A 15,920-nucleotide genomic window follows, 5' to 3' on the forward strand; every position below is an offset into this window, starting at 1 on the left:
ATCGCATTTAGAATCAAAACCCATACCCGCCAGAGATGCTCAGTGGACTGAAACAAAACCTTGTGTGCAACAGGGTGCAGAGACCCCCAGAGACTGAGCCAGATCTGCCTTTGAGTGTTTGAGTATCTCGTGCAGAGGCACAAGCCAGCAGCGGCCTGCCATGGGGACAGGGGCTCTGGCTGCAGCAGACCTGGATCCCCAGCGTGTGGCATCAGCCCTCTTGGAGGAAGTTGCCATTAGCCCCACCATAGAGCCACCGAGCAGACAACCCACAAGCTGCAGAACAATGGTATGAAACAAATTCTCGCACTGTTAAGAAAGCTCTAGGACTCACAACAGATTTCCCAACCTGGGGATCTGGCAAAGGGACTGAGAATCCCCAGGGAATTTGACTTTGGAGGCCAGTGGGAGACTGAGCCAGACTTGCCTATGAGCCTCCAGGAGTGTCCGGTAGAGGCGTGGGTGGACATTTTGGCCTCAGGCCAAACAAGAGTGAGGGAACACAGCCCCAACCCTTCAACAGAAATTGATTAAAGATTTACTGAGCTTAGCCCTGCCCATCAGAACAAGACCCAGTTTCCCCCATCAGTCTCTCCCATTGGGAAGCTTCCATAAGTCTCATCCTTATTCATCAGAGGGCAGACAGAATGAAAACCACAATCACAGAAAACTAACCAAACTGATCACATGGACCACAGCCTGTCTAACTCAATGAAACTGTGAGCCATGCCGTCTAGGGCCACCCAAGATGGACGGGTCATGGTGGAGAGTTCTGACAGAATGTGGTCCACTGGAGAAGGGAATGACAAACCACTTCAGTATTCTTGCCTTGAGAACCCCTGAACACTATGAAAAGGCAAAAAGATAGAACATTGAAAGAGGAACTCCCCAGGTCTGTAGGTGCCCAATATGCTACTGGAGATCAGTGGAGAAATAACTCCAGAAAAATGAAGAGATGGAGCCAAAGAAAAAACAACACCCAGCTGTGGATGTGACTGGTGATGGAAGCAAAGCTCAATGATGAAAACAGCAACATTGCATAGGAACCCGGAATGTCAGGTCCATGAATTAAGGTAAATTGGAAGTGGTCAAACAGGAGATGGCAGGAGTGAACATCAACACTTTAGGAATCAGCAAACTCAAATGGACTGGAATGGGCGAAATTAACTCAGATGACCATTATATCTACTATTGTTGGCAAGAATCTTTTAGAAGAAATGGAGTAGCCCTCATAGTCAACAAAAGAGTCTGAAATGCAGTACTTTGGTGAAATCTCAAAAACAACAAAATGATCTCTGTTTGTTTCCAAGGCAAACTATTCAATATCACAGTAATCCAAGTCTATACCCCGACCAGTAATGCTGAAGAAGCTCAGGTTGAATGGTTCTATGATGACCTACAACACCTTCTATAGCTAATACCAAAAATAGATGTCCTTTTCATTATAGGGGACTGGAATGCAGAAGTAGGAAGGCAAGAGATACCTGGAGTAACAGGCAAGTTTGGCCTTGGAGTACAGAATAAGTGAGGAAAAGGCTAACAGAGTTTTGCCAACAGAACACACTGGTCGTAGCAAACACCCTCTTCCAACAACACCAGAGAAGACTCCACACATGGACATCACCGGCTGGCCAACACCGAAATCAGACTGATTATACTCTTTGTAGCCAAAGATGGAGAAGCTCTATACAGTCAGCAAAAACAAGACCAGGAGCTGACTGCGGCTCAGATCATGAACTCTTTACTGCCAAATTCAGACTGAAACTGAAGAAAGTAGGGAAAACCACTAGACTACTCAGGTATGACTTAAATCAAACCCCTTACGATTATACAGTGGAAGTGACAAATAGATTCAAGGGATTAGATCTGATAGACAGAGTGCCTGAAGAACTATGGACAGAGGTTCGTGACATTGTACGGGAGGCAGTGATCAAAACCATCCCCAAGGAAAAGGAATGCAAAAAAGCAAAATGGTTGTCTGAAGAGGACTTACAAGCTAAATTGAGAAAAGAAGAGAGGCGGAAGGCAAAGGTGAAAAGGAAAGATATACCCATGTGAATGCAGAGTTCCAAAGAACAGCAAGGAGAGATAAAAAAGCCTTCCCCGGTGATAAATGGAAAGAAACAGAGGAAAACAATAGAATGGGAAAGACTAGAGATCTCTTCAAGAAAATTAGAGATAACAAGGGAACACTGCATGCAAAGATGGGCACAAGAAAGGACAGAAATGGTATGGACCTAACAGAAGCAGAAGATATTAAGAAGAGGCGGCAACATAAACAGAACTATACAAAAAGGATCTTCATGACCCAGATAACCACAATGATGTGATCACTCACCCAGAGCCAGACAGTATGGAGTCCAAAGTCAAGTGGGCCTTAGGAAGCATCACTACAAACAAAGCTAGTGGAGGTGATAGAATTCCAGGTGAGCCATTTCAAATCCTAAAATTGATGCTGTTAAAATGCTGCACTCAATATGCCAGCAAATTTGGAAAACTCAGCAGTGGCCACAGGACTGGAAAAGGTCAGGTTTCATTCCAATCCCTAAGAAAGGCAATGCCAAATAATCCTCAAACTACCGCACAATTGCGCTCATCTCATACACTAGCAAAGTAATGCTCAAAATTCTCGAAGCCAGGCTTTAACAATATGCCAACCGAGAACTTCCAGATGTTCAAGTTAGATTTAGAAAAGTCAGAGGAACCAGAGATTAAATTGCCAACATCTGTTGGATCATCGAAAAAGCAGGAGAGTTCCAGAAAAACATGTATTTCTGCTTTATTGACTATGCCAAAGCCTTTGACTATGTGGACCACAACAAACTGTGGGAAATTCTCAAAGAAATGGGAATACCAGACCTGACCTGCCTCCTGAGAAACCTGTATGCTGGTCAAGAAGCAACTGTTAGAACTGGACATGGAACAACAGACTGGTTCCAAATAGGGAAAGGAGTATGTCAAGGCTATATATTGTCACCATGCTTATTTAACTTATATGCAGAGTACATCATGAGAAACATTGGGCTGGAAGAAGCACAAGCTGGAATCAGGATTGCCGGGAGATTGCCTCAGGTTTGTAGATAACACCACCCTTACAGCAGAAACCAAAGAGGAACTAAAGAGCCTCTTGATGAAAATGAAAGAGGAGAGTGAAAAAGTTGGCTTAAAACTCATCATTCAAAAAACTAAGATCATGACATCCGGTCCCATCACTTCATGGTAAATAGATGGGGAAACAGTGGAAACAGTGGCTGACTTTATTTTCTTGGGTTCCAAAACCACTGTAGATGGTGACTGCAGCCATGAAATTAAAAGATGCTTGCTCCTTGGAAGGAAAGCCATGACCAACCTAGACGGCATATTAAAAAGCAGAGACATTACTTTGCCGACAAAGGTCCATCTAGTCAAAGCTATGTTTCTTTGAGTAGTCATGTACGGATGTGAGAGCTGGACAATAAAGAAAGCTGAGCACCAAAGAATTGATGCTTTTGAACTGTGGTGTTGGAGAAGACTCTTGAGAGTCCCTTGGACATTAAGAAGATCCAACCAGTCCATCCTAAAGAAAATCAGTCCTGAATATTCACTGGAAGGACTGATGCTGAAGTTGAAGCTCCAATACTTTGGCCACCTGATGTGAAGAACTGATTCACTGAAAAAGACCCTGATGCTGAGAAAGATTGAAGACAAGAGAAGGGGATGGCAGAGAATGAAATGGTTGGATGGCATCACTAACTCGATGGACATGAGTTTGAGCAAGCTCTGGGAGTTGGTGATGAACAGGGAAGCCTGGTATGCTGCAGTTCTTGGGGTCAGAAAGAGTTGGACATGACTGAACAACTGAGCTGAACTGATTCTGGAGGTGTTTGCACTCAGTCATGTCTGACTCTTTTCGACCCCATGAACTGTAGCCTCCAGGCTCCTCTGTCCATGAGATTTCCCAGGCAAGGATACTGGAGAGGGTTGTCCTTTCTGTCTCCAGAGGCTCTTCCTCTGGAGGGATCAAACCCATGTCTCCTGTGGCTCCTGCATTGCAGGCAGATTCTTTACCTGCTGAGCCATCGATGCGGCCCCACATTCTGAAGGGCACAGTCCAAATCAAGGTGTCGCAGGGCCACCCTCCATCCGAAGGCTCTGAAGGGGAACCTCTCCTTGCCTCTTCCGACTTCGCTGTCTGCCTGCAACTTTGGTCCTCCATAGATTGGAGATGCATCACTCTGTGCCCTTCTTCCCCCTGTGTGTCTTTACACTGTCTTCCTTCTGGGCATGCCTGTTTCTGTGACTGACTCTCTTTTTATAAAGACACCAGTTGCACTGAGCACTTTCCTGGTGGCTCAGAGATAAACAATCTGCCTGCCAATGCAGGAGACCTGGGTTCAATCCCTGAGCTGGGGAGATTCCCCTGGAGGAGGAAACAGCAACTCACTCCAGTATTACTGCCTGGAGCATTCCACGGACAGAGGAGCCTGGGGGACTTCAGTCCATGGTGTCAAAAATGAGTCAGACACAACTTAGTGACTCAACAATAACAGCAAGTCATAGCTCAGTTAACTTGACTACCTCTGTCAAGACACAGTATCCAAATACACTTACATGCAGAGCTGTTGAGTGTTAGAATCTTTTTTTTTTTTTTTTTTTTTGGCTATGCTGGACGTATTTTTGGATTGTAGCACACCAGACTCCTCTATCCATGGGATTTCCCAGGCAAGAATACTGGAGTGGGTTCCATTTCCTTCTCCAGGGGATCTTCCTGACCCAAGGGTAAAAACTTATTCATTTATTTATTTTTGGCTGTCCTGTGTCTTAGTTGCTACCTGCAGGCTTTCTCTAGTTGTGGTGGGCGGGGCCTCCTCCTCACTGCGGCGCATGGGCCTCTCGTCGTGATGGCGTCTCTCGTCGGGAGCAGGAGCTCTAGGCTCACGGGCTTCAGCTGTTGCAGCACATGGGGTCAGTGGCTGTGGTTCCGAGGCTCTAGAGCACAGGTTCCGTTGTGGTGCGTGGACTTAGTGACTCCACAGTATGCGGAATCTCCCCAGACCAGGGATCAAACCCTTGTCTCCTGCATTGGCAGGCAGACTCTTATCCACGGCGCCGCCAGGGAAGTCTCACAACATATCTTTTTTGAGGTAGCCTCAATCCAACCTATAACCAAACACCAGCTCTCCACGGGATGTGTGAGTCAGGCTGGGGCTTGAACTTCATCCAAAGACTGGGGTAGCTACTGAAGTCGATGTGGCCAAGTATGTGCTTTTAAGAATGCCTTTTGCAGACAACTGGGGAATAATTCAGAGGGGTCAGCCTGGACCCCAGGGGTCCTCCTCACAGGCTGTTTGTGTGAGGTGGGGGCCTGTATCCCAGTTGAAACCATCTTGGGGACTGAGTCAATTGAGAGGCAGTACAGGAATTATTCCAGCAGGGGGCGGTCACAGCAAACGTTCAGTCCAGTTCAGGTCAGTGGCTTAGTCCTCTCTGACTCTTTCCAACCCCATGGACTGCAGCACTCCAGGCCTCCCTGTCCATCACCGACTCCCAGAGTTTACTCAAACTCATCATTGAATCGGTGATGCCACCCAGCCATCGCATCCTCTGTCGTCCCCTTCTCCTTCTGCCTTCAATCTTTCCCAGCAACAGGGTCTTTCCAAATGAGTCAGCTCTTCCCATCAGGTGGCCAAAGTATTGGAGTCTCAGCTTCAAAATCAGTCCTTCCAATGAACACCAGGATTGATCTCCCTTAGAATGGACTGGTTGGATCTCCTTGCAGTCCAAGGGACTCTCAAGAGTCTTCTTCAACACCACAGTTTAAAACCATTAATTCTTCGGTGCTCAGCTTTCTTTATAGTCCAACTCTCACACCCATACGTGACTACCCAAAAAACCATAGCTTTGACTAGACAGACCTTTTTTGGCAAAGTAATATCTCTGCTTTTTATTATGCTCTCTAGATTGGTCATAGCTTTTCTTCCAAGGAGCAAGCATATTTTAATTTCATGGCTGCAGTCGCCATGTTCAATGATTTTGGAGCCCCCCAAAATAAACCCTGTCACTATTTCCCCATCTATTTGCCATGAAGTGATAGGACCAGATGCCATGATATTCATTTTCTGAATGTTGAGTTTTAAGCCATCTTTTTCACTCTCCTCTTTTACTTTCATCAAGAGGCTCTTTAGTTCTTCTTCACTTTCTGCCGTAAGGGTGGGGTCATCTGCATATCTGAGGTTATTGATATTTCTACCGGCAATCTTGATTCCAGCTTGTACTTCCTCTAGCCCAGCATTTCTATGATGTACTCTGCATAGAAGTTAAATGAGCAGAGTGACAATACACAGCCTTGACATACTCCTTTCCCTATTTGGAACCAGTCCATTGTTCCATGTCCAGTTCTAACTGTTGCTTCCTGACCTGCATACAGATTTTTCAAGAGGCAGGTCAGGTGGTCTGGTATTCCCATCTATTTCAGAATTTCTGACAGTTTATTGTGATCCACACAGTCAAAGACTTTGGCATAGTCAATAAAGCAGAAATAGATGTTTTTCTGGAACTCTCGTGCTTTTTCCATGATCCAGCAGATGTTGGCAATTTGATCTAGTCAAGGCTATGGTTTTTCCAGTAGTCATATATGGATGTGAGAGTTGGACTATAAAGAAAGCTGAGTGCTTTTGAACTGTGGTGTTGGAGAAGACCCTTGAGAGTTCCTTGGACTGCAAGGAGACCCAACTAGTCCATTATAAAGAAGATCAGTCCTGAGTATTCATTGGAAGGACTGATATTGAAGCTGAAACTCCAATACTTTGGCCACCTGATGCGAAGAGCTAACTCATTGGAAAAGACCCTGATGCTGGGAAAGATTGAGGGCAGGAGGAGAAGGGAATGACAGAGGATGAGATTGTTGGATGGCATCACCTACTCAAAGGACATGGGTTCGGGTGGACTCTGGGAGTTGGTGATGGACAGGAAGGCCTGGTGTGCTGCAGTCCACGAGATGGCAAAGAGTCGGACACGACTGAGTGACTGCACTGAACTGAAAGGCTGTGGGGAGGTGGGTGTGGGGAATGACTGATTAATGAGGAAAGGGTTTCCCTTTGGGGTGATGAAAACGTTCTGCAACTAGATAGTGGTGAGGGTGTGCAACACTGAGGGTGTGCTAAGGGCCGCTGAACCGCACCCTTTAAAATGGTCGTTTTTACTATATGTGTATTTCACCAGAAGGGATAGGCTACCCACTCCAGTATTTTGGGACTTCCTTGGTGGCTCAGACAGTAAAATTATCCTCCTGCAATGCAGGAGACCTGGGTTCAACCCCTGGGTCAGGAAGATCTGCTGGAGAAGGGCATGGCAACCCACTCCAGTATTCTTGCCTGGAGAATCCCCATGGACAGAGGAGCCTCGAGGGCTACAGTCCATGGGGCTGCAAAGAGTCGATGTGGCTGAGTGATTAAGCACAGCAAAGATGAAATATGCTTCCCCGGTGCCTCAGTGGTAAAGGATCCATCTGCCAGTGCTAGAGACCTGGATTTGATGCCTGGGGGGAAAGATTCCCTGGAGAAGGGTATGGCAACCCACTCCAGTATTCTTATCTGGAGAATCCCATGGACAGAGGAGCCTGGGGGTCTACAGTCCATGTAGTCGCAGAGTCAAATGCTATTTAGAGACGGAACAGCGAACAAGCAAGGTGAAACATATAGTTGCCATACAGCCCAGCAATTCTTCTCCTACGTATATACCCAAGAGAGGTGAAAGCATATGTCCACACAAAGCCTGTGATCAAAGTTCACTGCAACATTATTCATAAGAGCCAAAAAGTAAAATAAGGCAGAAGTCTGACAAGCACACACATAGAGTATAGTATATCAGGACTGAACCCAAGCCTCCTGCATTGCAGACAGATTCTTCACCGTCTGACCCACCAGAGAAGCCCCAGAACAAAATATTATTCCACAATAAGAATGGGTGGACCTGGAAGATGTGCTGTGTGAAAAAAAATCGACCACATATTCATATTACATATTCCATTTGTATTAAACGATCAGAATAAACAAATCCATAGAGACAGAAAAGGAGGGTTGCCAGGGGCTAGGGAGAGGGGAGACTGAGGAATAGCTGTTGATGCTAAAGAGTATTCTGAGGACCTCTTGGAGGTCCACTGTTTAAAACTTCACCTTCCGATGCAGAGGGGAGCTCGTTCAATTCCTGGTTGAGGAGCTAAGATCCCATATGTCTTGCAGCCAAAAAAACCAAACATAAGATAGAAACGACATCATAACAAGTTGTATAAAGACTTTAAAAATGACTCACATCAAAAAAATAAAAAAGACTGTATTCTGAGGGTGATTGAAAATATTCTAAGATTAGTTGGGCTGATGGTTGCACAAATCTATGAATGTGCTCCAAATCCATTGAGTTGTAAATTTTAATGAGGACTTGTATGGCTTAGGGCTTCCCTGGTGGCTCAGCTGGTAAAGAATCCACCTATAATATGGGAGACCTGGATTCGATCCCCAGAGAAGGGAAAGGCTACCCACCCCAGTAATCTGGCCTGGAGAATTCCATGTACTGTATAGTCCATGGGGTCACAAAGAGTTGGACACAACTGAGTGACTGTATGGCTTATAAATTATAACTCAGTAACATTTCTTATTTAAACCCACTTTATCGTTCTCCTAGAATTATCTAAATTACTAGCCAACCAAGTTTCTTATATTTCAGACATTCCCACTGAATGCTTTCTTTTTTAACCCCGACTCATTCTAGTACTTAGCCACTCCTTAGAAATTACTTATTAACATAAACAGTGATGTCAAGACTACTGCATATCTGTTAATCTCCAAGATAACTAGTCATGAAGATAAACATGGAATTTTGAAAGAGAACCAACCTGCTGAAGGCACTGTAGACATTGGCTCAAGTCTTAGAATTTTAAAATTGCCTGTTAAGAATGACTTGGCATTTTGGGGGTTTTGTTCCCTTGACTTGCCTAAAAGTTAATCCTCAGTTCAACCTGCAAGCCCGAGTGAGTATTACTTGTAGAGACCTCTGTCGGGAAACAAGATGAGTTCAGAGGGTGAGAAGAGCACCTTTGCCACCCCCTCACCACCTAGCTGGGGGTCCTGTGGGAAGAAGTCACTGATGCTCACTTGGAATTTGTTCAGATCAGTGTCTCTCAGCTTTAGCACTTATACTGTTCTGGGGTTAGGTGATTCTTTGCTGGGAGAGGGTGGATGGGTATACTTCTTGTGCTTTGTGGGATTTTTAACAGCATCCCTGGCCTTTTCCTAGCAGATGACAATGGCGGTGGTTTAGTCGCTCAGTCATGTCCAACTCTGCAACCCCATGGACTGTAGCCTGCAGGCTCCTCTGTCCCTGGCATTCTCCAGGCAAGAATACTGGAGTGGGTTGCCATTTCCTTCTCCAGGGCATCTTCCCAACCCAGGGATGGAACCCCTATCTCCTGTGTCTCCTGCACCGTAGGTGGAGTCTTTATCCACTGAGCCATTAAGGAAGCCTATGTTATCCCCCAATTATGACCCTACAGAATGCCTGCAGACATTGCTCCCTGGGGACAAAATCACCCCTGTTTGAGAACCACTATCTAAATGACTCCAGAACATAAGAGGAGAAAATTTGGGAACAGAAAATCTAGTCCAGGAGAAATTGGAATCTGGTTTTCTTGTGGGGGAAATGCTCTCCAAAGAATGTGGCAAGAGGGACTTCCCTGGCAGTCCAGTGATGAAGACTTGGCACTTCCACTGCCAGGCAGGCACAGGTTCAGTCCCTGGTTGGAGTGAAAGTTTCAGCCTGCGTTGAGTTAGGTCCTGGGAAGGCAAGGATGGAGGCCATAGTTTCCTTCGGTGATCTACAAAGTGCTGTAATGTACTGCCCATTCGACCAACCCTCAAATAACCCTGTGAGGGGGTGAGGCAGGCCTGGTCAGGCCCATTTCAACTGGGGAAGCCAAAATTCATGGCCACAAGACCAGGAGAAGGCTGGCCAGATCCACTGATTTGCCCTTTGGTTCCTTTCTTTCCTCCATGAGGCTGAGCCTTTCCAACTCTTGCCTAACTAGAAAAAAAGAGGGCTGGACCTCAGGGTGGGAGAAGCCAAGAAGTGGGTTTTCATCCTGCCTCTGCCTCCGGCTGCAGCCTGTGGCCTCGGGCAGCTCCCTCAGCTCTTCTTGAAGCATCCATTTTCCTTTTTACAAGTTGGATGACCTCCTGTCTCTGGCCCCCTTCCTGTTATCCCAGCCTAAAGTCACTCTCTCGTATTTGAGTTGCGCTGACTGGTTTCAAGATTCTCCCATGAACTGAGTCTCACCCACTTAACCCTATGGCTACATGACTGTTCCCATTTCACAGATGGAGAAATGAACACCCAGAGATAAGCCATTTGCCTCTACCACACAGCCTGTGCAAATCCCAGTCTTACAGCTCTTGCCCTACTGAGGTCATGGGGACTAGGGAGGAATGCTTGGCGCCAGTGGAGCAGGGCAGACTGGACCCTCCCCTCCCTAATGATGGGCCAGGGCCAAGCACTCCTTCCTTCCTTCCCCCAAGGTGGGCAGAGAAGACATGCTGGGCCCGGAGCCTGAGGTCTGGCCAGGACTTGCCTCCATGATATGTACAATCGAATACAAATAGAAACCTGTCCTTTCCAAGCTCCTTTCCTGTCCTTTCCTGGAGAAGGGAAAGGCTACCCACTCCAGTATTCTGGCCTGGAGAATTCCATGGACTGCATAGTCCATAAGGTAGCAAAGAGTCGGACATGACTGAGCACCTTTCACTTTTCCCACCTCCCAGCAGCTCTCTGAATTGCAAGTGGAAGACACTAGGATTGCTCTCCGGGTTCCTTTGTTCTAAGAAAACACGTCAGTGGCTTTTATTTATTTTGGTTGCGCGGGATCTTAGTTTCAGCATGCATGTGGGATATAGTTCCCTGGCCAGGGATTGAACTCATGACCCCTGCATCATACCGGGAGTGCAGAGTCTTACCTACTGGACCACCAAGGGAAGTCCCTCCCATGGCCCTTCTAATAATGAAATGTAGGCTAAAGTCTTCTTTAAGATGGAGACATTTGACCTGAGCCTCCCAAAAGGAATACACGTTAGCCATGGGACAGACTGGTCTCAGCTAAGAAGCCTGAAGGAACAACAGAGAGAGTGTTCCAGAAGGTGGTTGGGATCAGAGCCCCTGCAGGCAGAGGGGAAGGCACCCGAGGAAACGTTCCAGCAGCAGACCTGCTCTGGGGCCAGGTCTCGAGGTGCATGAGGGTGGAGCTGAGGCCCTGGGCAGCGACAGGACACATGGCTTCACAACACGTGGGGCTGCCCCCTGGCCCAGGCTCTGAGAGCTTCCCCACGGGAACCACCTATCAGATGACCACAGGCTTCTCTGAAGCATCTTGGCAGAAACAAAAGGAAGCCCTCGGAGGTGGCTGAGTCACTCCTTGGGCAGAGGAGGCCCTAGGGGCGGTGGTCAGAGTGGCACCAATGTGGGCAAGTGGGGAGGGGAACCCCCTGCTCTCTATGTGGCGAGGCTGGGGACCCCCAGTTACCCTGAGCCCTTTCCTAGATCATGAATTGTAGCTTTATGCAAGGAATGGTCATCCGGCTCTGGTTTGCAAAAGACTTGGCCCATTTTTGAAAGCAGTACAGGGAGTATTTATTTTCAGCTAGGCCAACAGTTACTTACAAAACATGCTTGCTGATTTGATAAGCAAGTGTAATGTAGTTATTTATTCATTTGAATTCTTGCATTATTTCTGAAATCAAGTGTGTCTTCAAACTTTTATTGGCCATTTGTGTGGTATTTTTGTATTGCCTGATCACATTACTCGCCTGCTAAGGAGAGCTTGGGGTTTTTTGTTTTTAATATTTTTTTATTTATTTATTACGTCTGGCTGTACTAGGCCTTCAATTCTGTGAGCAGGCTTTCTTTAGTTGCGGAGAGTGGGGGCTACTCACTAGTTGCCATGCGTGAGCTTCTCGTCGCAGTGACCTCTCCTGTTGCAGAGCACAGCATTGGGGACAGTGGGCTCCATAGTTGAGGCACACAGGCTTAGTTGCCCCACAGCATGTGGAACCTTCCCCGACCGGGGATCAAACCCATGTCCCCTGCAATGCAAGGCAAATTCTTAACCACAGGACCACCAAGGAAATCCTGGAGTTTTTTTATTTCTTTTAAGCTATAAATCAGGCCTTTATTCCTTCTGATCTATATGTACCTTCTTTTTAAAATAATTTATTTAGATGAAGTTATCTAACAAAACTAACCATTTAAAGAAAAGAGTTCTCTGCAATTAAGTACATTCACAAGGTCGTGTGGCCACTAGCGCTACAGACTTCCAAAACAACACTCCAAAGTGCACATTTTTCCATGATGTTGAAATGGTTTGATCATTTGTCAAAAGAAACTCCATTTTGATTTCTTGGCACAATAAAGGACAGAAATGGTATGCATCTAACAGAAGCTGAAGACATGAAGAAGAAGTAGCAAGAATACACAGAAGAACTGTACAAAAAAGATCTTTTCAACCCAGATAATCACGATGGTGTGATCACCAACCTAGAGCCAGACATCCTGGAATGTGAAGTTCAGTGGGCCTTAGGAAGCATCACTACAAACAAAGCTAGTGGAGGTGATGGAATTTCAGTTGAGCTATTTCAAATCCTAAAAGATGATGCTGTGAAAGTGCTGCACTCAATATGCCAGCAAATTTGGAAAACTCAGCAGTGGCCACAGGACTGGAAAAGGTCCATTTTCATTCCAGTTCCAAAGAAAGGCAATGCCAAAGAATGTTTAAACTGCTGCACAATTACACTCATCTCACAAGCTAGTAAAGTAATGCTCAAAATTCTCCAAGCCAGGCTTCAACAGTATGTGAATGGTGAACTTCCAGATGTAATTCAACCTGGATTTAGAAAAGACAGAGGAACTAGAGATTACCAACATCCGTTGGATCATCAAAAAGGCAAGAGAGTTCCAGAAAAACATGTATTTCTGCTTTATTGACTATGCCAAAGCCTTTGACTGTGTTCAGTTCAATTCAGCTCAGTCACTCAGTCGTGTCCAACTCTTTGTGACCCCATGAACCGCAGCACGCCAGGCCTCCCTGTCCATCACCAACTCCCGGGGTCTACCCAAACTCATGTCCATCAAGTCGGCAATGCCATCCAACCATCTCATCCTCTGTTGTCCCCTTCTCCTTCTGCCCTCAATCCTTCCCAGCATCAGGGTCTTTTCAAATGAGTCTTCGCATTAGGTGGCCAAAGTATTGGAGTTTCACCTTCTGTATCAGTCCTTCCAATGAACACCCAGGACTGATCTCCTTTAGGATGGACTGGTTGGATCTCCTTGCAGACCAAGAGACTCTCAAGTCTTCTCCAACACCACAGTTCAAAAGCATCAATTCTTTGGTGCTAGCTTTCTTTATAGTCCAACTCTCACATCCATACGTGACCATTGGAAAAACGATAGCCCTGACTAGACGGATCTTTGTTGGCAAAGTAATGTCTCTGCTTTTCAATATGCTGTCTAGGTTGGTCATAACTTTCCTTCCAAGGAGTAAGCATCTTTTAATCTCATGGCTGCAATCACCATCTGCAGTGATTTTGGAGCCCAGAAAAATAAAGTCAGCCACTCTTTCCACTGTTTCCCCATCTATTTGCTATGAAGTGATGGGACCAGATGCCATGATCTTAGTTTTCTGAATGTTGAGCTTTAAGCCAACTTTTTCACTCTCCTTTTTCACTTTTATCAAGAGGCTCTTTAGTTCTTTGCTTTCTGCCGTAAGGGTGGTGTCATTTGCATATCTGAGGTTATTGATATTTCTCCTGGCAATCTTGATTCCAGCTTGTGCTTCCTCCAGCCCAGCGTTTCTCATGATGTATTCTGCATATGAGTTAAGTGAGCAAGGTGACAATATACAGCCTTGATGTACTCCTTTCCCTGTTTGGAACCAGTCTGTTGTTCCATGTCCAATTCTAACTGTTGCTTCCTGACCTGCATACAGGTTTCTCAAGAGGCGGGTCAGGTGGTCTGGTATTCCCATCTCTTTCAAAATTTTCCACAGTTTACTATGATCCACAGAGTCAAAGGCTTTGGCATAGTAAATAAAGCAGAAATACATGTTTTTCTGGAATTCTCTTGCTTTTTCAATGATCCAGCAGATGTTGGCAATTTGATCTCTGGTTCCTCTGCCTTTTCTAAAACCAGCTTGAACATCTGGAAATTCATGATTCACGTAATGTTGAAGCCTGGCTTGGAGAATTTTAAGCATTACTTTACTGACATGTGAGATGAGTGCAATTGTGCTTTAGTTTGAGCATTCTTTGGCATTGCCTTTCTTTGGAACTGGAATGAAAACTGATCTTTTCCATTCCTGTGGCCACTGCTGAGTTTTCCAAATTTGTTGGCATATTGAGTGCAGCACTTTCACAGCATCATCTTTAAGGATTTGAAATAACTCAACTGGAATTCTATCACTTCCACTAGCTTTGTTCATAGTGATGCTTCCTAAGGCCCACTCGACTTCACATTCCAGAATGTCTGGCTCTAGGTGAGTGATCACACCATTGTGATTATCTGGGTCATGAAGATCTTTTTTGTACAGTTCTTCTGTGTATTCTTGCCACCTCTTCTTAATATCTTCTGCTTCTGTTAGGTCCATACCATTTCTGTCCTTTATCGAGCCTATCTTCACATCTTTGACTGTGTGGACCACAACAAACTGTGGAAAATTCTGAAGGAAATGGGAATACCAGGCCATCTGACCTGCCTCTTGAGAAACCTGTATGCAGATCAGGAAGCAACAGTTAGAAGGAAATGGCAACCCACTCCAGTGTTCTTGCCTGGAGAATCCCAGGGACGGGGGAGCCTGGTGGGCTGCCGTCTATGGGGTCATACAGAGTCGGACACGACTGAAGTGACTTAGCAGTAGCAGCAGCAGAGTACATCATGAGAAATGCTGGGCTGGATGAAGCACAAGCTGGAATCAAGTTTGCTGGGAAACATATCAATAACCTCAGATATGCAGATGACACCACCCTTATGGCAGAAAGCAAAGAACTAAAGAGCCTCTTGATAAAAGTGAAAGAGGAGAGTGAAAAAGTTGGCTTAAAGCTCAACATTCAGAAAACTAAGATCATGGCATCTGGTCCCATCACTTCATGGCAAATAAATGGGGAAACAGTGACAAGCTTTACTTTTTTTGGCTCCAAAATCATTGCAGATGGTGAGTGCAGCCATGAAATGAAAAGACGCTTGCTCCTTGGAAGAAAAGTTATGACCAACCTAGACAGTTTATTAAAAAGCAGAGACACTACTTTGCCAACAAAAGTCCGTCTAGTCAAAACTATGGTTTTTCCAGTGGTCATGTATGGATTTGAGAGTTGAACTATAAAGAAAGCTGAGCGCCGAAGAATTGATGCTTTTGAGCTGTGGTGTTAAAGAAGACTCTTGAGAGTCTCTTGGTCTCCAAGGAGATCCAACCAGTCCATCCTAAAGGAGATCAGTCCTGAATATTCATTGGAAGGTGAATGAATGAATGGGTCATTCATGGAAGGTGACTGAATGGATTCATTCATGGAAGGTGAATGAATAGATTCATTCATGGAAGGTGAATAAATCAGCTTCACTGATGCTGAAGCTGAAATTCCAATACTCTGGCCACCTGATTCAATAACTGATTCTGGGAAAGATTGAAGGCAGGAGAAGGGGATAACAAACGATGAGATGGTTGGATGGCATTACCCACTCAATGGACATGAGTTGAGTAAACTCCGGGAGTTGGTGATGGACAGGGAGACCTGGAGTGCTGCAGTCCATGGGGTCCCAAAGAGTCGGACAAGACTAAGTGACTGAACTGACCTGAACTGAACTGAACCCCAGTAATTTACAAATGTAAGTTGATAATTACGTATTGTAGTACAGAA

At 45.6% G+C, this 15,920-nt stretch overlaps 1 protein-coding gene across 2 annotated transcripts in view; it reads right to left on the minus strand.

Moving 5' to 3' along the window:
• Positions 1–15,920, minus strand: part of LOC138437624 (UDP-glucuronosyltransferase 1A1-like) — a 131,814-nt gene that overhangs the window by 101,582 nt on the left and 14,312 nt on the right. The window lies entirely within an intron of this gene.

Source organism: Ovis canadensis, chromosome 1 (genome assembly GCF_042477335.2).
Source record: "Ovis canadensis isolate MfBH-ARS-UI-01 breed Bighorn chromosome 1, ARS-UI_OviCan_v2, whole genome shotgun sequence".
Taxonomy (NCBI): Eukaryota; Metazoa; Chordata; class Mammalia; order Artiodactyla; family Bovidae; genus Ovis; species Ovis canadensis.